This window comes from Hydra viridissima, unplaced genomic scaffold (assembly GCF_058129835.1).
Source record: "Hydra viridissima isolate aposymbiotic clone 2 unplaced genomic scaffold, HvirCarnegie_v1 scaffold_1, whole genome shotgun sequence".
NCBI lineage: Eukaryota > Metazoa > Cnidaria > Hydrozoa > Anthoathecata > Hydridae > Hydra > Hydra viridissima.
Window position 1 is genome coordinate 37,109,382 of NW_028324300.1, and position 27,397 is coordinate 37,136,778.

Below are 27,397 nucleotides of genomic sequence, written 5' to 3' on the forward strand. Positions count from 1 at the left end.
AGGAATGTTTCATTTATATTATTTGTATAAACTTTAATATTTGAGTTCAGTTGATAATATCAGTAGTGGCTTTCAGATTTCTACATATACAGGGGTTGGTCAAATGACTATGAACACCAGCTTTAAAAAAGTAAAACTCTTCGAATGTCTCTAACTACTTTTTGTGGCTTTTTAGTTAATAATTCATATGCTTTATCATGTTGCTAAAATCTTTCTTTTTTTTTTTTTATCTAAAATATTTTTTTTTATTTTTTTTTATTTTTTTTTATTTTTTTTTTCAGATATCCCCAGTTGACAATTAACGTTCAAGAAACGTTGTCCTAGCAATCAAGAAACCCTGTCCTAACGTTCGTTTAGGTTCGTTTAATGTTCGCTGCAATCGTTACGTGAACCAACTTTTGTGAACTCCGAATTGCAGTCCTTGAACGATCATTTTGAACGTTCAATTAACAGATAGCGAACGTTGTATTGACGTTCACTGCAAACGTTATCTTGACAGCGTAGAATAAGTAAGGCGAATATATTATTTTTATTGTTATATTAACTAAATAATTAGCTTGGTTTATATTACATTACTTAAAGTTTCACGCAATAGCGATCATCAGATGTTAACCGTAAAAAAAAAAACAAAAAAAAAACGTAAAGACAAAAAAATACGAAAAAAGTGCTATGGAGTGTCTGTTATGATGGCACTAAAGTTTTTTATTAAAAATTAATTTTCATGGCGGCACTTTGACGTTAGTTCGCTTTGTTTATTGAGCAATACTTGTTCCGAAGTAATAATGTGGTACTTTTCGGTCAAGCACAAATTACAGTAATTACCACCAGGTTTAAATGGTTCTGCCTGATCGAGAATATTCCACGTAAGGATGGGTTCTAAACCTTTACTTTTGCATTCCCATACAAATTTAGAAAGTTCAGTGGAGTTTGCTTTACTTTCATAACGAAAAGAATTCCTTTGCTTATACCATCTGTCTTTAAACGTTTTTTCAGGGAGCCCAATATTATAATGTCCCTTTTCTTGCTGCTGAGTTTTTACATTGCAAATATAAATAAGGTTTTTCTTAAGGCATTTTCCATTTAGTGGGCATGCAGCGGTTTGTCGTCAATTGCATGATTGGCTATTATTGTCAGTAGAATTAGATAGAATTCTTTTGTTATGAGCAGTAATAATTTTCTTAATATTTGGGAGGCAGCTGTAACTAACTTTTAAGTTGTTCCGGTTAAAAAGTTTGTGAAATTTATGGTCTTTAGGAAAGCATTTATCAATTAAACCCAAATATATCTTTGCTACGTTTGTTCTAACGTTCAGTGAAAACGGAGGGTTAAACCAAATAACGTTTCGTTTTCGAGATCCTGCATCACGTTTTGGCGTGTTTTGATTGAAAAAAATTTTTCCTTTAAATCCACAAGAATTGAGAGCGTTGTTAGAAAGCGGTGCCGCTCTATCAAAAACCTCTTTATTTGAAGATATATTACTGATGCGGTTAGAAATCATTTTCGGTATCGATTTGATGATATTAGGTGGGTGATTGGAGTTGACGTTGATATACATAGGGTTATCTCCTTGTTTTCGGTAAGGTTGAAAAGTACTGTCAAGGAGATTAAGTGTGGTGTCGAGGAAGTTTACATTTTTTAAATTAGATTTAATATTAATAGTTAGGTTGAATTTATCTTTAAAAATCTTGACAAATTTTTTCTTTATTTTTTCTGACTGAGGGCCGCTGATATTATAGAAGCAGCAGAGACCATCATCTCTATATAGTCCTGTGGTGTTGAGCCCGTATTCACTGGCAATAGTATATAATATGTAAAGGCCTACTAACTCGCACAGTTCGGCTCCGTCAAAACTTTATCATAGTGACATCAAAATCAGGGTCGCCTGATTTTTCGCTCCACATATTATTTCCTGCGAAAAGTAAAGTTTTCCTAGTGTGGTAGATGATATTATTGATTCATCAGGAATTATGGTGAACTTCTTAGCGTGTATTAAAGAATCATGAAGTAATTGTTTTGAAATAAAAGGGAAGAACTCGTTAATGTCGTATTGAATAAAAGTACATAATTTTTTGTCTGGTATGGACTCGAACCACTCTATTACTTCTTTTGTATTATGCCATTAGTGTACGAGGGTGGCCTTTCTCACTCTGCTATTAATATCATCTAACAAAGTTTTACTAATTTTCCCGAGTTCTCGTTTAGCGGGGTTTATTAAACGGCACTGAGTATTGTTGGCAAAATTATCCTTATGGTCTTTTAGGGTAATGAATGCTGAGTTCATTGCTTGACATTCTATTCTATCGTCTATGTCCAAATTTTTCGAAATTTTTTTAGCCTCTATGTTAATACAGTTATGCTGTGTTATATCAGATTTTTTGTAAGTTTTAGTAATGTTTTCTGCATAAAGCTTCTGATAAGAAGGCTAATCTAGTTCTTATATATTTTCTAGTTTTATCTGCAAAGATGAACAAGTTATTTGAAGATTTGACTTTTGCAATGTCGTGATGTAATTGTCTTTGAAAATCATTTTGAATATTAATAAATGAGATATTCTTTATTAGCTTAAGCAAATCATTTTCAAAACTTACAAGATTAGGGTGCTGTGGTGGGGATTTTCTTGATTTGATATCATAATGGTAAACAGGCTTCTGGTTAGGATCGTTTTCGCACATCAAAGCTCTCCATCTCATACGTTTAATAAGTAACTCGACTTTCTCCGTTAAATATTTTAAGTATTGCTTTTATTGTGTCCCTTTTAACTAAAAAATAAACTCTGCAAAATATTATTAGGATATTTTCATACCTAGGGGTTGCTCAAGGAGCATGATATTATCAGATTTAAGGGTCAACGTAAAATAAAAACGAATGTACTTTTTTTTTTTATTATTATAAAGTTTTTATTATTTTATTCAAGTTTTATTTATATGTTTTATTTATATGATTTTAATCAATGTTTGAATCAGGTTGTTTGCTTGTTAATTGTTCACTTGTTTTTATTAATGTGTTCACAATATTAGACTTTTGCATATTTGGAATTTAAAGTCGATATTTTTCCACAGTTTGTAAAATATATTGCAATTGAGTTTCATCATTTGTCAAGATTTTTGTGTAATCTTGAAACGAGTTTCACCGCTTTGTCATTCACAACTTTCATAGAATTAACAATTTTATGCACATCCTGGTATTAGGTTATTGTACTCCACTTATCTGGACAATGTTTCTTCATAAATGTCCAATTTATTCCAAGCAATTCAAATACATATTTTGATCTATTTGTTACAAAGTCATCTAAGTTCATGTGTACAATTTTATCGATTAATCCTTTCCCTTCATACCTTTTTAGCAGGGTTTTTGTGACTGGCTTTTCGTGTGCAATCAACATTTTTTTTTTAGTTTGGTTATCAACGTCATTTCTGAAAAAGAAGGGATTCACAAGTTTTTCAGTTAATTACCATAAATGTCCTGCAATGGCTTTTATGGCAGATTCAGCCACTTCTTTGTCAAGTATTGTGAAATGATTCAATTTCCAGAACATTGTCAGGTCACTATAAGGAGCAGATGAAGAGATGGAAGCCCAAAACCAATTTTCCATGTAAATCAATATTGAAAAAATCGAAAGTCGTAGAAGATTCTTCTTTTCATTTTTTGTTAAATGAAATTGATGTTGAAACAAGTAGATTTTAGTAGAGTACAGTGCTTTCGCCATCCATCATGCTTGGTGCATAGCACCAGGAGAACAAAGAGTTATTCTCCTTTGGCCCGGAGGAGTTTTTCCTAAACAAACTTTCAAGAGTTGCTAAAATTCTTTGTAACTGTTGCAAGGTTGTTTTGATCCTTGCATTATATTTACAGCAAATTCTATTGCTGGTGGTACAAGTGAATCATATACTTTGAGATCTGCATCTGTTAAGAGCCATGACTAAGAACTAAATTTACTCCACTGATCACGAAATCATTGAAACAACTTAACCTCTGGACCAGAAGATGCTCCAAAACAAGTTTCGTAAACATGGGATAAAATCACTCATGAACATGGTGTCAACAGGCTGTACATAATAAAGACTTTCCAATTAATTTTGCCAGCAAGGTACAAGCACCTGAATGTATACCTGTGCTGCTTGAAGTAGTATCAAAACAGAATGTGACAATTCTGTCATATTACATATAAAATATTGATAACATATAAAATATATACATATAAAATATTGATAACATTATCAACTAAATTAGTAAAATAGAAATGGTATATGATAAAATATGAAAAAAGTGGGTTCAAGCAGCCTTGCAAAATTTAAAAAAATTGAGCAACCCCTGAACATCAACAATATGTATCCATTATTTCCCAATATCATTTTTTCGTTAAATGCAACCAAATAAAAGTTTGAGAGCACAAGAAAAAAAAATTTTTTTTAATACATTTATTTGTCACTCTAATGTACATGTAATGTTTTTTTGAGCTTTCAGAGATTTACATGACAAGTACAAATTTAATATTTATATCAGCTGATTTACATTTCGAGCTTATTTGACATTATTATTTCATAGTTAATCATTTGCGAACAAAGAATGACATAATGTCATTCGTGATGTTAATACTGTTTTATTAACTCATTGCCCTAATATTTGGTTTAGTGGGGCAAACTTTTTGGTGCATTCTTGTTATCAGACTCCGATCACTTCTTTATATTTGCTCATTTGACATAAGCATGAACATACTTAAGCTTATATGCCTAAAAGTGTCATATCTAAAACAAAATATCCTGCAGGCACCCATGCAACATTTTAACAATATATCATCGCCTTTGATTTTCTAACATATAGTTTTTGATTTGTGTTTTTCTTAAAATACTAAGTCGAATTTAGTTGGTTTGAGTTGATTCAGGTTGAACACTATGTACATCATCTTCACCATTGTCCTCAAAGGTTATGTCATCTGGAATTTCTAATCCTAAGGAAATTCAAAGGTTTTCCAGTAAAGTGCAAGTAAAAAATGTTTTGCAGCAAGTTCTAGGTGTGTACTGAAGTGTTCCACCACTTCTGTGCAAACACCTCTAACGGTTTTTGAGACGTCCAATGGCTTGCCCCACATCACTACGTACCTAATGGTGAACTTTATAAAAATATATTTCCTCTTGCGTAGTTGGCTGATTAAATCGTGTAATCATGACTGGTGACAACCCATATCCTGAGTCTGCAAAAAGGAAACCTGTATTTGGATCATATTCTATTGACTGTTTTAATGCAGAATTAGAAAAGATAAAGCATCATGGTACGGTTAAGGATATTTTGCAACATCTCTAAACTTTCCATCAGCATCAATGACAACATGGCAGTTCAAAGCAGGATATCCTTTTCTAAAAAAAAAGAAGTTCAAAATCTTTAAAATGTTAAATATTTAAATATCCTGAGAGCAGCTAAAACCTTTTTGGGAAACATTGACATCATGTAAGAATAACTGTTCACCTTGGCCGAAACAAAAGATTGTTTTTTTTACATGATCTTTTATCATAAACTATGTGACCTTATATTATAATATTGTTTTAAGTTTAGCACATTTGAAATAACTAAATGTTTTCTAACTTTAATTTGCTATTTAAATAATAAAAAAAACTTCAATTTTTGTAATAAACATGGTCGCACTTTGTGAAAATGAAGTATTGTCTCTTCATAAATTAAATATTTTTTTTACATATTATTAACAACATGAAGCGCTCTATAATAACTTAATAATTTGAAGTGAACTACAGCATAAAAGAACATTAGCACCTAAAAATGGAAATAGTAAATTATGTTTTTATAATAAAGAATAATAGAAAAGAAATATTTTTTTAAACCTTGTATGCATTATATGTAAACATACATAGACAGAATAAATCTGTGAAACAAAAGTTCTTTTTAGTTTCTCATATTAACTATGCTTGTGTAAGTAGGCCAAGCAGTGTACACTTTCAACTTTTTGACTAATGCCCTAAAGCGAGGTAATCAAAATGATCAGGTATCAAATTAAAATGATCAGGTATCATATTAAAATGATGAGTTTACCTGCAAATATATGCTGGCTCATCAGCCATAGTATCATTGTGCTGAATAAAAATTTGCAAAACTGGCAAAGTATGCAACTGCAGCTTGACTGGCTTACATGAGAGGTGTCATCTAAAATTATATGAAGCAACATGTGAACGAAATATGGATATTGACTATCATATTTTAATTAAACAAAGTAAGTTAGTTATCTGAGAGAAAAGTGAACTTTGACAAGGTTTAACTCTAAGTAAATTGAAAAATAAAGTCACCTTACCAAAAGTCTGCAAAAATATAAAATCACAATTTAGGAACAGTGGAAAGGTGCAGTACAAAAATTAATCTTTTGACATAATATATTATGTCTAGTTAAAAAAAAATGGCGCTTGTCTGGTTTTGCACCCTCATTATTTTTTTTTGTAGATTCTAGAAGATTTTTGTCTGAAACGGAAAAAAATGGTATTCATTTTTATTTTTTACAAAGAAAAAGTACTCTAATTCACATTTGAATATTCCAATTTTCAGTTAAAAACGACGCTGCTTTTAACTCCATTATCAAACTTTTTAATGATAGTTTTAAAACCATTAATTCACACCGCCGAAACTATTTATCTGGTTTTTACAAGCGTTCAGAAATATAAAGAACAAAAAAATGACTTGAATTAAAACATTAACTGAAAAGCTACTAAATTTATTCATTACAATATATAAACAAATTTAAACGAACAAATAATGAGTTGTGTTGATCAAATAGTTTTACGAACTTCTAATTTACTGGCTTGTTTGTAGCAATTTAATCCCAAAAGTGAAAAAACGCATGCTCTTCAAACTTCTGCATCCAAATGAATTCACTGAGATCGTCAGGAATTATGTCTCTATGTGTTCTAAACATCGCTTTAAACTTTGCTTTGCTGCGACACCACATTGCTTCAATTCGATTAGTTGTCACATTTCTTGCCGAATCTACAAAGTGAAGCAAGTGGTTCACCGTATCATGCTGAAAGCCTTGCGTCCCTAGAGTGTTATAAGCACTCCAGACATCACTCCAAATTTCCGTTCCTGGCCTTATCCATCGATGTATTATCGGCAAAAAGAGTTGCTGCATCACGTTGAGCTACGGGGATTAAAAAACCTTATTTTGTGGTTGGCTCGTAACCACTAAATATCAATTGGCCTTCCACAATTCTGTCACGGTTGTATTTGAGGCGAGCAAAAAGAGATTCGTCAACCTCTACAACACAGCCAGGACCGCCTAGTTGTACAGGATTATTCAAAAAGTAATCTACTACAACATTTCTGCAAAACTGGTTCCAATCGCTAATAGTTTCCCTTCATCCAATATCCGATTCATTTTGAATATTTTCTTGCGACAGTCCCCGACTTTTGCCTGCGCTACGAGCCCACATGTATGTTATTCAAATGATCTTCCACAACTCCAGTTTTGATTTCTCAAAAACGCTGCCTTTGCGAATGTTTACAGTCTTTTTACACTTTTTGACAGTACATCTCCAGGTTATTCCATCTACACTGCGTGTGTACAGCTGTTCGCTACACTGCAATTGCAAACGGGACAAATCATTGCAGTTGCAAGCAAACCGAATTCTCTCAACCACCAAATGCATTCTTCGCGATTATTCATAAACCCCGCACCAATTTGAGTTAACGAGATTTTATCGAATTCATCTACGGTTGGTTTTCTAGCCATTTTGAAATTTCTCTCTACAAAAAACTGGTGACACGAATTTGTTATGCGACTTATTATAAGACATCAAAACCGTTCGAAAAAATTCCAAATAGTTTTATACCTGTTACCTGTCGTTCACTGGTATTAGGCAGTGGCGCAGCAAAACATGGACAAACATTGAAGATGGATTGTAAAAACTACTTAAAAACAAATTTTGTTTTGTTGATAACACTCCGTCTATATTTTTGTTCTTTGTATTCTTAACGTTTCTAAAAACCAAGTAAATAGTTTCAGCGGTTTGAATTAATGGTTTTAAAACTATCATTAAAAAGTTTGAAAATGGAGTTAGCGTCGTTTTTAACGGAAAATTGGAATATTCAAATGTGAATAAGAGTACTTTTTCTTTGTAAAAAATAAAAATGAATACCATTTTTTTCCGTTTCAGACAAAAATCTTCCAGAATCTGCAAAAGAAGAAGGGGGGTGCGAAACCAGACAAGCGCCAAAAAAATTATGGTTTGTTTGATTTTTGCTATAAAATAATGAAGTTTCATAATTTCATGTAAAGAAAAAAGAAATTTAACTATTTATTAAGCACTAATAAACTGAAAAATGGATAAAGTTATTTTTAAGTAAGCAAACATGAATTGTCTAAAACAGGTTTGCCACCCCAATTTTTAAACTTTTGCCCTAAGTTTTCCCTGAGTAAAGAATGTTTTCCCCAAGTTTAACTTTTGAAACTCCCTGAAGTTCTCTATCTTTACAGGTTATCCCAAAGATTTTATTTATATATATTAAAACTTTATTTATACTAACAAGCTTAAAGTTGTATCTTGCAAATTCTTTGTTATCTGTCTTGACAAGCCATTCTTTAAAAAAAGATAAATTATGGTACAAAATTGGAAAAATCAGATTTTCTGTAAACAAAGTTTTTCAAGTTTTCCCTGGAATTGTTTTTTTTTTTTTTTTTGCTGCCTCTAGGTTTGCTATGTATTCTAGGTTGAATGAAAACCCTTTATTAAGCACCACCTTTAAACTGCATTTGTAACAATCCATTAATAACAAGCATATTTGACAATAAAGAATCATAGGTTTAAAGCTAATCTTTTTGGCATTGACTAATAATTCTTATTAATTACTGCTTGAAAACTCCCAGTTGATAAAAACCTTTTTGATCTTCACGATGTGCAACTAGAATAATTGGAATATCCATTTAGACTAAATTTTTATAAAGCTGTTAAAACAACAATATGAACTATGATCTTAATACTTAATGAGACATGTACCTTTTTTAAAAAAATTGTGAAGAAGCACATATATTTATGTATTTAATTATAAAAATATTATATCTTTATAACATGTTATATTGTTCTACAGGAACTGTTGCAGTTATAATTCTGTGCAGGGACTTATAATACAAATCCCCACATAATATAACATCATATAAAGAGGTCATACTATTATATATATATATATATATATATATATATATATATATATATATATATATATATATATATATATATATATATATATATATATATATATATATATATATATACATATATTACAGTATAACAAATTTTATGAGATGTTATCTGTTACATTATGAAGATGTTAAATTATGTGATATTAATAATATGACAACATATCATCAAATATAAGATGCTATATCATCATGTATGAGATATATCAAGTATCTTAATTTTTAAGATGCTTGATATATCGTATTAAGTTAACAAGATGTTATGTCATTATGATGCAATTACTCTTTAATAATTTTATTAATCTTAGATTATTGTTAACCCTTATTATAATATATACAATTTATATATGTTAAGATCCCTTACAATATATTTATCTGACAATAGAACTACATATGCATCATAACAATGTAATGCCATTCTCATTATTTAGTGATTTTAAAGCTACGCCAAAGTTAATGCCCCAGTCGGCACATCTAGTTTCAATATCGGAATTAAAACCCTTGTAAACACGTATTCGTCACAATCCAGGCGTAAACCAAGAACACGGAAATTTTACTGGTGTTTGACACGCCTTTTATGAAGTTTCAAACACGTGTTTATTGAGGTTTTAAATACGTGTCTTATAAGGTTTCAAGCACGTATTGAATGAAGTTTCAGTTTGGAACTTAAATCTTGATCAAACACGTGTACGAGACGGGTTAAGCGTAACCAAAAATACGTAGACTTTACATGAGTTTTACTAATTCTGTCACGTGTTTATACTAAAGTTTCATTCAAGGAAACTCTTAAAACCATTTCAATTTAATAGAATAATTTGTTCGTTTAAGATAATCATTTTCAACGTACAACTTATATTATAATAAAGAAACTAAGTTATCATAATAAAGGAACATTAATGTTCCTTTCATTATTTACTACATTATATTTATAACATAATTCTATTTTTCTTTATTTTCTCCAAGCCAAAAAATTAACGTAGCTATATTTCTTCAAAAATTTTTCTTCAAAAAAAAAATATATATATATATAAAGATATATGCATATATCTAAATTTAAAAAACGGCAAATAAAAGAAAATGCATAAATTGATCAGTCTCTTGGCAGAAAGTGCTCTTTTCATTCCTTGCTTTAGCCTTTCACTGAAATAAGTCTTTAACTGTTTTTCAGGAATCTTCCATGTCACTAACGACAATAAAACTGTCCACAAAATCAAAGGGAAGTCATGTGTTGATGATAAATGGTCAGTATATTGCTTGCTTGGCACATGGTTACCATACATAAGGTTAATTTTTGATTGTATTTCTTTCGTCATCAGAGTCTAAAATTGCATAACAATGCGCTTTTGCATCCATGCACACAGTTTCATTTGCATCAAATTTTCACTTAAACTTTTCTTTCATTGTCCTAAAGGCGTTTTCAAATTTTATTAACTCATTTATTGAGGTAACCTGTTCAAATGTCACTTCAAGTGCAAATCTTTAATGATATAAATTCCATTTAGGTGAAAAAGAGGACTATCAAATAGTTTGTTATATGGATAAAATCCTTTACGAAACTATATCAGTTCTCAATTTTCTACCAGTTTTTAAATAAACTGTTCTATGATTTTCTGGTGTTGCCTCTATTGAGCATCTTTCACAACCAAACTTTGCAGTGTGTCCCACTACATATTTAATAAATGCTTGTGCAGGGGCATCACAAAGAAATGAGAGAACACGAAATGGCAATTCAATGTCATTGATAAAATTTTCCACGCTGCCAAATTCCATCAGCCAAAATTGAAAATTTATGATTTATGTACAGGTAAGTTGTGAATATTTATGCCCACTTTAACAGACTTTCAGTGCTTCTTTGAAAAATTGATAAAATACCCTTTCTTAATCCAAGGTAAACATACTGTCATTTACATTTATCAACGTCTACATTACAAGACATACGCAGTAGAGTGTGAGAATCTTTTGGAAAGTCTTCATGATGAAAACAACCACTAATTTTCTTTCAAGTTTAACAACTCATCAAAATACTCTCTTTGGAGTTTATATTTTACTACACATTTGGTAAGAACTGATAAAAGTTCATGCACAGTTTGCTTAATTAAATATGTATCTTCATTTTCTGAGCTTGAACTTTCAAAAGGATCAGTTTCTTCTGTGGAATCAAAATGAGAATGACTACTTGAACTTAAAGCTATCGTTAGGGAGTCATTGTGAGAACACTTTGAAATATTACTCTCACTATCTTCTGACATTTCTTCTAAGAATGCAGTTTGAGAATGAAAGCTTGATGAAGATAAATTGAAAGCACAAGCCGAAGATATATTTCCAGCTAAAGCTGCTTGACATTTCTTCATATATTCTTTTATATATGATGCTGAATTTGCTGTCTTCATTTTTGTTAAGCTGCTAATTTTACAGCATTAACTACTAAAACTTGTAAAATGTTAAAATATAGGAAACAAACCTAACTATTAGAAAAAAAATATAAATATAGGTATATATCCATAGTATTGCCGTATTAACGATATACATATTATCATTTTATTGAGAATATGATAACATCCAACTATTGTTATAACATTCAACTTTTTTTTTGCTTATATCCAACAAATTAATGTACATTATGGCAACAACAACAAAAAATATTTACCAGAAATATAGATATATCTAATATATTGCATAGGCTTGGTCTAAACTCTACATAAGGCAACAAATGTATGAAAAGCAGAAATATTAATGTCTAATACATACAAAAACAGTAATTACTTAACATATAAATATATATTTAATAACATTCTTTTAACAAACATTTCCCCAAATGTACTCTAAGTATACTGTTGAATCTTCAAGAAAATATAAAATGAAGCAGCTGTTTTAGGGAACACAACTTTTCAATTTTAAAACTTCTTTACTCATTAAAAACTGCTTTACAAAAGTCTCTTCTTCAATTTAAACTTTTTAAAATGCTTCAAATAATTTCATAAAAAAAAAAACCCGCTAAAGCTATATTAATGGGATTTTAAGGAAACTACGTCAGTATCCACTCTCCGTAGTTGCTTCTGCGCGTAAATCAACTTTTAAATATATTCGCGTGTTTTTATCACTGGTTTCACAACGATTACAAAAACCTATTACAAAGTCATACTGCGAGTCTGCAACGGTGAAACCATCCGTAAAAACAGAATATTCTATAAAATACATCACAATTATAATTGGTGTTTTGGTAAATAGAGCAAGTTTAATTTTCGGATTGAAAACCGATTCTTGAAACGTGTTATTCTCTATTTTTAAGCGGGTTTTAAACACGTAACTGAAACCATGCGTAACATATCGCCGAGTTGTGCCGATTGGGGCATCTCATGCCATACTTAACTTTTCTTGCGTAAATAGAGCAGAGCAAGCTTCTAAAAAGTTTGATGAACCCATTTCAGTTTGGTGAATACCGATAGTTTAGGGCTGAACTTACGCAAAAACTTATGAAAGTTTTTTTGAAACGAAACTGTGCAAGTTTGGTGAATACGACGTTTACAGTTTTGAATTTACGCCAAACTGACGTTAGGCTGACGCTAAAAAAAAGTTGGGTGAATATGCACCCAGAACTTTTACGGAACGTTCTTAGAACGTACCCGAACATTTCTAACGTTTGTCGAACCATGGAAGTATTAGAGATGGAAGTGCAACGCTATTGAAATGTCTAAAACTATGCGTGAAATCTTTTGTTCTTAATACAATAGAAAGTCGGAAAAGAATTACGCCGTCGTCTGACGGCGCTTTTGATTTATGTAAATACTAAACTTGATAACTCAACTTTAATTATTTCAATATATTCTTTATAAAACTAACATATTTACATAGCTAATGTTTGAGTTTGCTCATGTTTTAATGTTAATGCTTATGTTTTAAGAAATATTATATTAATAATTGTTATATATATATATATATATATATATATATATATATATATATATATATATATATATATATATATATATATATATATATATATATATATATAATTATAATTAAAAACGGTAAAGAAAAAAACTTTTATTATGGAACTTTAAGTTTCATGCCTAACGGCAATCATCAGCCATATGTTACAAAATTAAACGTTAAAATTACATTTATAATTACGGTGGCGTGAGTTCTAATGATTCCATGGAAACAAAATCTTAAAAGTATAATGTGATGTAAACGTAAAGTGAACCAGGATCAATCTTCGGTATCAAATGAGGAAATAAGGAACTTAATCTTGTGCCTGCACTTCGAGACCATTTCACTCCTTGTATTAAGTTGGTTATCTCCTTTGTACATCAAAATTTGAAACTTCTCGTTCAAACAAAGGTTACAAACTCTTGATGCTGGGTTGTATGGTTTGCATTTTTTAATATTTTTCCATCTGATAAAAGGTGTCAAGTTTTTTTCTTTTAATTTCCATACCTCCTTTGATAGCTCTGTATCGTTCTTGTACCTAACTGCATTAAAGGATTTTAAGTGGTTAGCATACCGAGCTTTGAAAGATGTTTCGCTAAGTCCTATATACACTTTTTCTTTATATTCCGGATTGTTCGAATATACGGTGGCCTGATAAACGATGTTGTTGGAAAGGCAACGGTTGTTCATTGGACATTTCAATTTGTCTGTGCAGTTGCATTTCATTTCATTAGTTTTTGCCTCATTTTGCAAAATGTTTTAGTTGTGAGAGTTAATAATGGATTTTATATTTGGCATGCAAGAATAACTAATTTTGATTGTGTTTCTATTAAATATTTTACGAAGCCTGTGGTTAACTGGGAAGTGGAGGTGGATGAGGTTCAAAAAACATTTACCTATTTTTGTAACAACATTTGCACTGAAAGGAGGATTATACCAAATTATCTTACGTTTATGGTTGCCGTTTGTTGATTTTATACTTGGATGGTACGCAAGTTCGCAATTGTAACCCGATTTTTTCAAGGCTTCTTGATAAGGAGGAATACTTTCTTTAAAAATCGCTTCACTTGACGATGCTGCTGATAATCTTAATTCAATAGTTTTAGGAATACTTTTTATTACACTCGGTGGATCATTAGAACTAGTATTTATATAATTCAGTATATCATCTGGTTTGCGATATGGTTGAAAAGAACCATCGTTAAGATTTAGTGTTAGATCGAGATAGTTGACTATTTTCAAATTGCATTTAATAGAGATAAGAAGACTATTATTTTTAAAAATTTGTACAAAATGTTTCTTTATTCTCTCCATTTCCTGACCACTTTTGTTCCTAAACATAGCTAATCCATCATCTCGATATATACCGAAAGTGCTTTTTTCATTAAACTGCGATATTTGATGCAAAATAAAAATTCCCACTAATTCGCAAATCTCCGCGCCATCATAGGCCCCCATGGTGACGTTAAATAATCCCCCCTTTTTCTTAATCCAAGCAGTTCCATTGCTAAATAATAATGATTTCCTTGCATAGTGTATAAATCTCTTTTGTTCGCTATTTATTGTTAGATGTTGCTCTGCAAAAGTTATTGCGCTTTTTAGTAGGTTTTCATTAATTGATGGATAAATATCATTAATATCAAAGACTAAGAACTTACAGAATTGCTTTTCATTTATGGTTTCAAACCAATGTATAACATTTTGAGTGTTTTGCCATTGGTTCAAAAGTAGTTTCTTTCTTAGCTCGGAATTAATGTTGGATAAAATAGATTTTGAAATTCTTCCAATCTCATTTTTAGCAGGATTAATAAGTCTAACAGTTGGATTATCTAGGAAGTTCTCTTTATGGTCTTTTAGGGTTATGAAACAATCTGCAGTACCGTTAATTTCGATTTTATTGTATACATCATGGTTAATTAGGATTTGTTTACCTTGTTTATTTACTTGATCTTTGAGTTTAGGGTCCGCCTTTTTATACGTGGAAGTAATTGCATTAGTAAGGAGATGATTGTATTGTTCTTTGGGTAGTTTGTACATGTTTGATGTTTTGTCGGCCAGAGTTAAAGTTTTTTTCGAGGTTCGTGTAGATTTTATATCGTTTTCTATTTTTCTTGAAAAACGTTGTTGATTTTCCGAAACTTGATAGTTTTAACAAGATTAATTAAATCATTTTCGAAAGCAAACATTTCCTTAATTTGCGGAGGACATTTAGAAGAATTAATACCGTAGTTAACGTAATCGAGAGAATCTTTTTCGTTCGATTGTTTGTTAATGAAAAAAATCGCTTTCCACCTCATTCTTTTAATTAGTGTTTCAGTCTTTGCCAGTAATTGTAAAATATAATCTTTCTCTAATGGTATTGAGATATTTTTAATTGAGTATTGCAAGTTAAATTTCTCCATCTTGTGGACGAATATATGTATATATGTATATATATATATATATATATATATATATAAAAACCTAACCTAACCACAAAAGTACCAATTTTCATGATTTTCAATACCACCAAACATAGAATTTTGAGCGGTAGGAAAAAAACCATATATTTTTAAACTAAAATATAGGCCTATATACATAGAACAGAAAAAAAAAAGTTTGAAAAAAAAAAAAATAGCCCCTCCCTCAAGACGCCCGAAAATGACCACTTTTCGGTCATTTTTTCCCTAAATTATTAGCTTGAGGGGGGGTCAAAAGTGATCCAATAGCGCTCAAACTTTTTGAGGCTCATTTTTTATACATTTGCCCCAAATTTAGGGGGTATGGTTTTTTAGATTTGAAAATTTACTTTTTTTGAATACCCCTTATATATATATATATATATATATATATATATATATATATATATATATATATATATATATATATATATATATATATATATATGGGTAATTCCACGCAAGTGACGGTCGTAACATTTGACGCTTTTTTAGCCATTAAAAATTAACCAAGAATGGTATTTACATGAAAATTTCCAGAAATGTTAAATACTATTATATAATTTAGTGTGCAAAAGTTAAATCATTCAAGTGTTCAACTTATTTGAAAAATCAACTTAACGTAGCGTGACGGTCGTAACGCTTACTTTTTGACAAATCTAAACAAATAAACTTTGCCAATCTTTATGCAGCCATCTACACAGTGAAAAAAAAAAATCCTTTGCTGTGTTCTTTAACTACAGATTGAGTTTACTATATGGTGAGTTTCATAGCTTTTGCTTGAAGTTTTCCGAAAGTTTTGTCAAGTTTTATGTCGTGACGGTCGTAACTGTGACGGTCGTAAAGAAAAAGCCAAAAATGAAAAACAACAAATAACACAATGAATGACACAATAAAAGATGAATGATTATAAAAACCAATTAAATTATGTTAAAAAATATGAATTTTATAACATTATAAAGGTTATCCATGATGGTTCTTCAATACTGGGATCGTTTTATTTGGAGTAGGCAACAAATGCTTAATGCTATTTATGCTTCCTGTTTTTTTTTGTTTTATTAACTCTATTTAATTCAACTCAATACCTAGGAGTATGTACTTTCATACGCCTGGCAAATGTTTTGCGGAGCCAGGAATCCAATATAGGAAAAAAATATCTTAGATAAGTAAATTTTTTTTACTTATATATAAATTTTAAAATTGTTCCGCAACCCCATTACAAAGTATTGGAGAATTTTGAAACCAAAAAGTTTCCATTTTTTACTTCCCAGAAATGCATTTTGGTAAAATTTTTAACGGCTTTCGCTTCTTCTATCTTATCAGCTATTAAGGCCCACCTTAGATTAATATCATCTGTGTTGATAAGTCTAACATATGTTTTGCACCCATTTGATGCTAAGAGAAAGTCTTTAGCGTTTAAGACGACCACTTCACGAGATTTTACGCTGTTCCAAACAAATCGCTTCAATGACCCTCCTACTCCATCAACTGCTCCTTTACCGTGAGAGGTAGCAAAGAAGTTCCATTCTATACTTTGAAAATGATATTTCACAGAGCAATGTTGTATGAATTTGGCCATGTATCTATTTTTGAATTGAGTGCATGGACCATCACTCCATAATACAACTTTTTTTTATATAATCAATGCAATAGAGGTCAAATATTTCACTTAAATATGTAATAGTGGCGCGTTTTGATTTATCATTATCGTCGGATATTATTACAACCATAGTCATAAGAATACAGTCTGGAAACACAGACCGTTTCCATTGTTTTCCGATTTTAACTTGAAAACTGCACAACGACCCGGCGAACCTGCACAAGTTTAAAAAGTGGCATCTTTTAACAGCGATTTCGAGACAAATAGTGATTTAGAATGTTTGTTTGGCGTGGTTGAAGGAGGATTTTTGAACAATGACATTAACTTAGTTACAGATACAGATTCTATTGTTTCTGATATCGATATTTATAGAGATAATGTCGAACAACATGGATGCATTCAGTGTCCCAAAGTTTACAAAACAATTAGAGGTTTAAAGAGACACATTGCATTGAAGCATATTTTAGAGAGTTTTGAAATAGGTTCTTCCAAAATGTATAATACATTGTCACCACTAAAGCTGAAAAGCATAGTTGAAGAATGTGCAAGTTTATTGCAAATGGACATGTGTCTGCCATTTGATATAAGAAAACAGTTCTCATGTGAGAAATTTAGTTTTTCAATAGATGATGCTGAAAATCTTTGGCAAAAGTTAAAACCAATAATAGAAAAGTTTAATGGCAATAGTGATTTATTTTATCAAGATTATTATGGATTGTTGAGCGAAAATCTACTAGCTTCACACTTCAGCGACCTAACTTAGAGTAATACACTACTCACTGAAATGTCTTCTCTTATATTAAACAATCTTTCTGATATAAAACCAAATACTATTGAATCTGTAAATACAACTCAGGAAATAACTGATATAGAGAGAAAGAGTTTACAATATCTTATTGGATATATTTTTCAGAGAGTGTATACTAAATTCAAAAGTAGTAAAAGTGTATGTAAGTGTAGCCTACAGTGTGTTTCAATTTTACTGCGCTGCAGGGTTATGGAAGATGATACTCAGACACTTGTAAATATTAGAGATAGAGGGGGTTTGTGGAAAGTAAACAATGTAATTCAAGATCTTTTTCTGACATGCGAGAATATTTTTCGTAGAAAAACAACACAAGTTTTTTCAAAACTAGATCCTGAAGTTCTAATTGAGTCCATGTTGACAAATTATGTTGTTTTATCCTTTTATAAACAAGTTTGCAATGATCCAGAATCAACTGAAGTTAGTAAGAATTTGCTAGAACACTTAATTACATAATTTGTAAGAGTTCGTTCCTTTTCTTATGCCAATGACATTATTGAAAAACATAAGATGAGAAAGAAAACCTGCAAGACTCGTTCATTGCGATGCGAAATAAACAAAGCAAGTGAAGGAAATTAACATAAATATTGAACATAAAAGGCTATTTTCATAGCCACATATCTTTTTAAAACATTAATGGCATAAAACTACTTCAATTCTGTTTAAAATTTTCCTTAATAGTTACTTAATTTATTAAGATGGTACTTCAATAAACTTTTTGTTAGCTTTTTGTTGTAAATCTTATAGTAAATTCAGGGTTATGATCAATTGCGTATATATATATATATATATATATATATATATATATATATATATATATATATATATATATATATATATATATATATATATATATATATATATATATATATATATATATATATATATATGTATATATATGTATGCATCACACTGATTTAGAGATAGATGAGGGAACATGCATAGACTGGTTTAGGGAGAACCTAGAAGTAAGTTGATAACACATTGAAAGGTTTGGGTTAGGGCAGGGATCAGCTTTTTTTCATTATTCTTCCTTTTTCTAAAAAAACACACTTAAAGTTTAACTTAGTTGTACTTGATGGATGCCCGACAATTTATTTTAATAAAATACGCCAATGGTATTTTGTTTAGAAATATTTTTTGAAGAAAAACAATTCCTTTATGCTAATTCATTTATAGTTACTCTTACCATTGTAAATGACAAATAATGCTTTTAAAACTTTGTGGTTATGAAAATAACCTTTTTTTTTTCAATTCATATATGTGAAAAAGCAGAACTTAATAATGGTTTTTAATTTGAATTAACTTTGAACTATTTTTTTTTCTTTTTGGTAAAGGATTATTTTCAATATCCATGATATTATTGTTAGTAGATTGAATGTTACCAGTAATTGGGCGAACTGAAAACTGTGACTTGATTGTATTGTCATTGTAGCCAAAATCTTTGATAGATGGATTATCTTTTCTGCGACCAATTGCACGTTGTCTTCCAAAATAGTTTTCAAGGTCATCTTGGCAGAATCTTTCAGAAAATGCAAATCGAACACCATTTTCAAGTAAAAATTTAACAACTTCTTTGAATGAATGCACTGTAATCTGCAAACCATAAGTTTGAGAAGAAATAAACATTTTTGATTTTGAGTTCTCATCAAAACTTCCTTCTCGCTGATCTATAGATTCTTTCCACAATTTAAAGTATAAGAGGAAGTTATCTAACCAAGCAAATCTTGAATCATCTACTGATTCATAAGGTTTTAAAAATGCTTTTCTTTTTGTTATATGCTCAACACTGTTCTTTACATTCAAACAATCAAAAAACATATCCATCATTAAACAAAACTCTGCAGTTCCAGCAGCTTCTGGTGGTCCAAACTGCTTTAAAACATTTCCTACCGTTTCGCTCAATACTTGGGAGGCAAGACGTACCTTCATCACAGAATATGGTGTTAAGTTTACATGATCGCTTGTTAGTTTAGGAACAAGTTTTAAACCTCTTTCTAAATCAGAATTGTGAAATGTTGAAATATGATTCCAAAGAAGAAAAAATCCACTATTCCACATGTAGCGTGATTTACATCCAGAGCCAGAATTACTTAGGCAGTTTCGAGAAGTTTTGATTAGATGAGGAACATCTGCAAAAAAAAAGATGAATCTATTATCATTACTAAATAAGTTTTTAGTGCGATATATAATGTTTTTCTCTGAGCCACCATCTAATTTCTTATGCATTTTAAAAAACTTCCTATTTGGAGATGCACCATCTGCAGTTGCAGCTATAACTTTCAAATTTGTACTCTCCAGATAACGCACTGCTTTCCAAAATATTTGCATAAGTTGTGTTGATGTTAGTCCAGTTGTAGCAAATGTTGCTAGACTATAGGAAGGTGGGTTTACTATACTTTTAACGGAATCAATTCGTTTTTTCAAAGAGTCATCGATGAGTCTGTCTCTAGTAATTACGTTAATAAGCTCATTACTCCATTTCTTATTTGCATCATTAGTTGGAGTAGGAACTTTGAAAATGCTGATACCTTTGTGTCTTCTTGAAGTTGAACCACCAAATATTGCACAATTTTCACCAGGCATATCAAAAAAATCAATTTCAATAAAAACAGAAAGACAACTTAAAAAAATAACAGGCAATTGCTAACAACAACAATCTTTTTGTGCAGGTTCGGAAGTCCGGAAACGAGAAAAAACAGTATGAAAGAGTTAAAACAATGCGCTATTGTTCGCTTCCAAACTATATCTTTCTTATAACTATGTTACAACTGATTTTGGCTCTAATTGGTAACGATAGATTACAACTGTAAACAAGGTAATAGTTGACTGTGACCAATAAGCAGCTTGAACAGCATCTTGTAACCACATGTATAGTTTTGTGAATAATCAAAGTGTATCAAAATTTGGTCCGGTTCGAGATTTTCTTTTTGACTGCGGTATTGCTCAGACTGGTGCTTTTTAGTGAGATGATGCTCAGTAAACTCTAGTAAATAGTCGCGGAAATGCTTAAAAATACCTTTTATGTTTTTTTTATGTTGACTGAGTACACAGCGATGATCTTCATTAATCCACCAATTATAGGTGATTAAGGTATCCATGTCTCCGTTTTCGGGCAAAGAAACTTTCAATAATTTACTATCACAACACAATGAACATTTCATTATCCAACATTGGTACGTTGGGGGCTTGCACAATACATAATTTTCTAACCATTTATTGCAATACAATGGAAAAGGTATTTTACTTGCCAAAGCAGCACACAAATAAGTAAAATTACTGTGATAAACACAACCACATGTTTCAAGTGGTGTATTTTTGCACGTAAGAATGTATGGAGGCCTTAATTCACAAAGCTTACTCAACATAATTGTTTTGCCAACACTCTCCTCACAATCCAGTTGATGCAGCTCCTTTAAATTCATAACTAAATAGGGCTTTTGAACTTTTTCTCCGTCGATTTTCATACAATCGTTTCTTCCAGGAGACATAACTGATATATCTTCTCTTTCATAAAATAGTTTTACTTTTTCAATTTCTTCTGATGTGAAGTGAACTCGATGTGTTTCTTTAGCAGTGCATAGGCCATATTCAGCACCCAACTGCTCTACAATAGTTCGTCTTTTATTTGGAGACTTTGAAAGAGCCTGTTTTGTCCTAAAAATATTATTTGATATAAAAGAACCCAAATTATGTGTAAGCAATTGTATTAAAAAAGTTATGTTAGTATAATAAATACTTGTTTAATGCCTTTCTCATTGACGATTTGCAGTTATAAGAGTTGTCTTGCGTGGAATTTAGACTGACTTTAGTATTGAATTCAAGTTTTTTTTTCATTCTTAGCCTTTGGTTGCGAACCTTCGCTTGATTTTTTTGTTTGTTTTCTTTTTTTGGTGTCAATAACTGCCGCCTTAGATAACTTCTCTTTCTTTCTTTTTCTAACAAAGCTTTTCTGTTTCTTGCTCTATAAGTTTTCGATCTTTCAGCATCTGACTTTGGCATTTTAAATGTTATTAAATATAACGGCTGCTGTTTGTGATTTATGCTCCGTTATATATTTTTTAAAAACCCGCGAAATGTTGTAAATAAAAATTTACAACGTTTCGCAATTTTTTGAAATTAGTTATTCATAGTTTCAAAAAAAACTTTAACAAGTTTAGTAATAAAATGAATAAACAAACTGCAAATTAAACAATAAACAAAATTGATTAATATTATAACTTGGTTTAAATGATATATATCGTTTGAAATGAATTAAATCGTTCGCGCTTAAACTTTTTTTTTTAAGTCAAGAAGCCGTAATGGAAAAACAAACATTTCGTGATGGTCGTAACGTACTTAGTAACATGTTGAAATGGTGATCTAAAGCACTTTAATGTTTTTTTTTTGAAACGATGATAAAATATGTATGAGTATCTTTACTTTTACCATGATTGTAGTTTTAAAAAGTTTGATACGAAGCATAGAAAAAACTTTTCGACTTTTTTTTGTGACGGTCGTAACGTCTTGTTTTCATTAGTATGCTCTTCTTATAGACCTAGTTAGAGTTCGTTTTTATAAAAAATATTATGCATAATGTTTAATTTTGCCTTTTAGTCAATTTTAGAAGTAAAAATTATTTTAAAAAACAGCACTGAAACCTTTTTCAACGCTTCACAACATGACTATATATAAACGTCAAAAAGTGCTCATATAACCCTTATAACTTTAAAAGTATGTTACAGTATGATAAAATGATTTTTTTAATAAATTTTTTTCTTAAAAGTATTCTTAAATAGTTGGAAAATAAATTTAACAAAGTTATTATATGTCACCGTGAAATTTTTTTTTTTTTTTTCCTCTTTTACGTGGAATTGCCCATATATATATATATATATATATATATATATATATATATATATATATATATATATATATATATATATATATATATATATAAAACCTGTATTGCTTACAGCAATATAAACATTAAAAATTAATTTTAAATTAATTTCATTTGTGTATATAATTATAGATTAAGTAAATGTCTAGTGAAACAAATGATGTTCTCTCTATTTTGAATGTTGAATGCTTTCAAAGTGATGAAATAAGTATTTTACTCGAGGATTTTGAAACCGAATTAACTATTTATGAAGAAAATTTTGATATCTCATCCTTCGACGAGAAATTTTTTTTTCTTCCAGAGTTCGAAGAGCTTGACACGAAAAAAATTAGTTCTAGATTAATGAGATTTGAAAAATATAAAAAACATTACAATACCAAAAAATATTATGATAATCACATCCTTAGATGTGGTGAAATCCATTCAACTGAATCATTTTGAAAAAGTCAAGCGATCTCTAAAGGTAGTTTACCCAAATTGTGTTTTGTATTTATAAGGTTATGAAAAAATAAACTTGTATTTCCATTTTAAAAAATTTTGAAATTTAGATATTTTCAATGATGATGTGCAAATAAAGCTTTTAGAGAAATTCTCAGTATACTTTTGGGAATCGATAAATGAAGCTTTTAAAGATGAAATTTTCAGCATGTCAGAAAAAGGTTTTGTTACTACTGGCAATATTTCTGTCATGGTTGCTTTTAAACTGCTATTTCACAAAAATGAAATAGAAAAATCAGTTGAACATTTTAATAGACTTCTATCTGTTGATATGTTTGCAATTTTAAACGCATCAAGAAATACTCTTTGTTCTCGTAATAATATATGTTAAATGGTTGATAAAATGAGATTGTCAGCTAATTTGAAAACTGAATGGAATAATATATTAAAGTTGATAAATATTAAAGTTAGTGAGATCCATATTGACATGTTAAGAGTATTTGTGTTAAACAAAATGTACGAAAAATGTTTATTATGGAGAAATAAAGAACTCTTTGTAACTGATGAGAAAATGTTTGAATTAAAATTATCTTTAAGAAAGGAAAAGCTAGTAATATATGTTTCTGGATATATTGTTTTTTTTGCTGAAAAAATACAAAAGAAACAAATCACCATCATCTTTAATTATCTGTTCTGTTATTAATTCTTGGCAGTTGTCAAACAACATTTCTAATGACGCTTTATTGAATAGCACAAGATCGTGGATTGACCGAGATCGAGGAACATTAATATATGTGAATGATGAGTTTTATTTATTTATATGCCATGTTGAAAACATCGCAAGATCTATACTAAATAGGAACTTACTAGTGAATTATAAAAGGCAGGATTTTAGAGATGTTTTAATGTCAAATTTCCAAAAAAATGCTCAGTTAGATGTTTCTTGGTCATCACTGACTCGAAATCTTGAGAATTTAGATTTATCTCAACTATTAAAGTTAACAATCTTAAAAAAGTGGATATCAATGCGTGCTCGTTCCTTTTTAACAGATTGGATTAATGTTGTTAAGCATTTAAATAAAGGTGACATTTTAAGTCGAGGTAAACTGGGACTAAGAAAAACTCTCTTTGTAAAAGGAAAATAATTAAAATTATTTAAATCTTACAACAGTCAAAAAGCGTATTCAAGATTTTTTAGTATTTGAGTTAGGTAACTTCCAGGAACGTTCTAAACTAAAAACTTTTGTATGTTTATACGTATGACTTGTAATACTATTTTTCAAAATATTATGATGATTTTAACTCAAACACCAAAAAATCCTGGATCCGCCTCTGAAACTAGTGAACATTTTAAATATTTTTCATGAATTATAGTTTGTTTAGAGTTATTTACAATGAAGTAAAGATCAAAATTGATTCATTATTATCTTGATTAGCCTCATTTTTTCGATGCTTTTAAGCAGGAGCCCCGAGAAGAGGTGGGGGGGGGGGGGGCAAAAAGAACAGTTTGACCCGGATGACAGATGTACAAAGGGTGCCAAAGAAAAATAAGGTATCTTAAAAAAAATAATCCTTCACTGATAATATAGAAAAATTTGGATAAATTGGGGCGCCAATCAGGGTTGCTGTCTCAGGTGTCGTAACAGCTCTCGGCGCCCCTGATATTAAGTACCCATCAATTTTGCATTACACAAGAATACATTATCCGTAAAATACGCACACAGTAAAAGCCACTGATTTCGGATCCCCTATCCTTGTATATTAACATTTTAACAAAATCAATACACCTCCCATTTTTCTGTTTTTATCAAAAGATCGCCTTGCCATTTATTACGAAGAATCAAATTTTTTGAAAAGTTCATGAAAAAGACTTTACTGGACAATCCATAAAGGTTGCGTGGGGAGAAGGTGTTTGGTATAAAAGAAGGCGAGGTTTTATTACTATATGACATTATTTTATAGGATTTTTAATTTTAAGAACATTACAAACAATGTACACTTGTGTTTTTATGAAATTATTGTTAGAGATTTTTTTTTTCCAAAGTGTAGTAATAGTGTCAAACATCATTGTTGTCTGCTATAACTTTCATTTGCACGTTTAATGTTCATGTCATAAAATGGATAAAAATAGTCTTATAAATTCGCTTATAAAGTTTTATGAGCTTAGGGGCCATCCGTAAAGTACGTAGCAGTAAAACCAATTATTTAGGACCCCCTCCTCCCTTGTACGCACGTACGCATTATTTTTTACAAAATGAAGACCATCCTTCACAAAAGCATTATTATTTCAAAACATTTATAAAAAAAGATATTATAAAAAATTTATAAAGAGATATAAAAAACAGTTGTGACCGAAGTCAAAAAAAAAAAACATATTGATCTTTATACTCGCGAAATTCAATGTTTTTATAAGAAAAAAAAATCAAGTTTAGGAGAGAAAGAGAAATAGTCAAACAGCGTACGTATTCGCTGTCTTTAACAATCCTTCCCCTCTTATACGCATTTGTACGTGTTTGGGTTACCCCCTCCCCATACCTGCGTACGAACTTAATGGATGGCTCATCATTAAGAAAAAAGCCGATTGTCATAGAATATTTAATTTTTTTTGAAAAAAAAAGGAGGGGATCTCAATTTTATGACGTTTTTTTTTAAGGGGAGTATAGGAAAAAAGCCAACCCAAAAATTACCACCTCAAGCCCAAATGTGTTAGGCAACAAGGTTGGCAAAATATTTTTTTACTATTAAAGTTTGAATCCTCCTAAATTTGAGGGGGTTTCTAACTCAAAAAGTTTAGTTAAAAAAAAAAAGTTAGTTTAATACATATATGTATATATATATATTAGTTTAATACATATATATATATATATATACCCAGCTAACACAAAACGTTAAAGTATCGTTCGAAGAACGTTGGAAACGTTCTTAGAACGTTCTCAGAACGTGCCCAACCGTTCTAATGTTCTACGAACGTTTCTTGAACGTTTCGTGTTAGCTGGGTATATATATATATATATATATATATATATATATATATATATATATATATATATATATATATATATATATATATATATATATATTTAAAACGAAGAAACAACAACTAAGTATGGTACTTAAAGTTTCATGCCTAACGGCAATCATCAGCCATGAAATACAAATCAAAAATATAAAAACCGTTACAAAATTACAAAAAAGTACTGTCGTGTGCTCTGACGTCATGATAGAAAGAGAGGGGGAAAGGGAATAAAAAAAGAAAGAAAGAAAGAAAGGAAATGAATAAAGAAACAAAGAAATAAAAGAAAGGAAATAAAGAAAGAAAAAAATGAAGAAAAAGGAAAAAGGAAAAAAGGAAGAAAGAAAGATAGAATGAAATAAAGAAGGAAATAAAGAAGTAAAGAAATGAAAGAAAGCAATAGAGAAATAAGGAAAAGACAGAAAGAAAGAGAGAAACAGAAAGAGAAAGAAAGAAAAGAAAAGAAAAGAAAAGAAAAGAAAAGAAAAGAAAAGAAAAGAAAAGAAAAGAAAAGAAAAGAAAAGAAAAGAAAAGAAAGAAAGAAATAAATGAAAGAAAGAAAACATTTAGGCCTAGTCGCCAGTATCAAATTTCGAAAGAAGAAATTTGTTTCTTTGTCTGCATTTTGAAACCATTTCGTTCTTCTTATTCAATAAGATACCTTCTTGAAACATTATAATCATGTACTTTTCATACAGGCATAGCATGCAACATTTTGCGGCCGGGTTGTACGGTTTGCAATGTTTGATGATCTTCCACTTAACAATTGGTGTGAAATTTTTTCCTTTTATTTTCCATATTTCTTTCGATAGTTCCGTATCGTTCTTGTACTTTTCAAAGTTAAAGGGTTTTTGATGGTTTGCGTACTTTAGTTTAAAAGGTGTTTCGCTGATGCCGTAATATGTTTTTTCTTTCATTACTGGGTTGTCGGAGGAGACGATGGCTTGGTAGACAACATTTTTTACAAGGCAGTTCTGATGTAAAGGACACTTTGTTTTATCCATGCAATTACAAGTTTTTTCACTAATATTGGGGTTATTTTGCTGGTTTTTTTGCAGAATGTTCAAGTTGTGGGAATTTATGATATCTTTTATGCTTGGC

General features: G+C 30.2%; 2 pseudogenes; both read left to right on the plus strand.

The window, feature by feature from the left end:
- The first annotated feature begins 16,530 nt into the window (after window positions 1–16,530).
- Window positions 16,531–18,711, plus strand: LOC149894810 (uncharacterized; annotated as a pseudogene).
- A 4,275-nt stretch (window positions 18,712–22,986) lies between these two features.
- LOC149894811 (uncharacterized) lies at window positions 22,987–24,428 on the plus strand (annotated as a pseudogene).
- The last annotated feature ends 2,969 nt before the right edge of the window (window positions 24,429–27,397 follow it).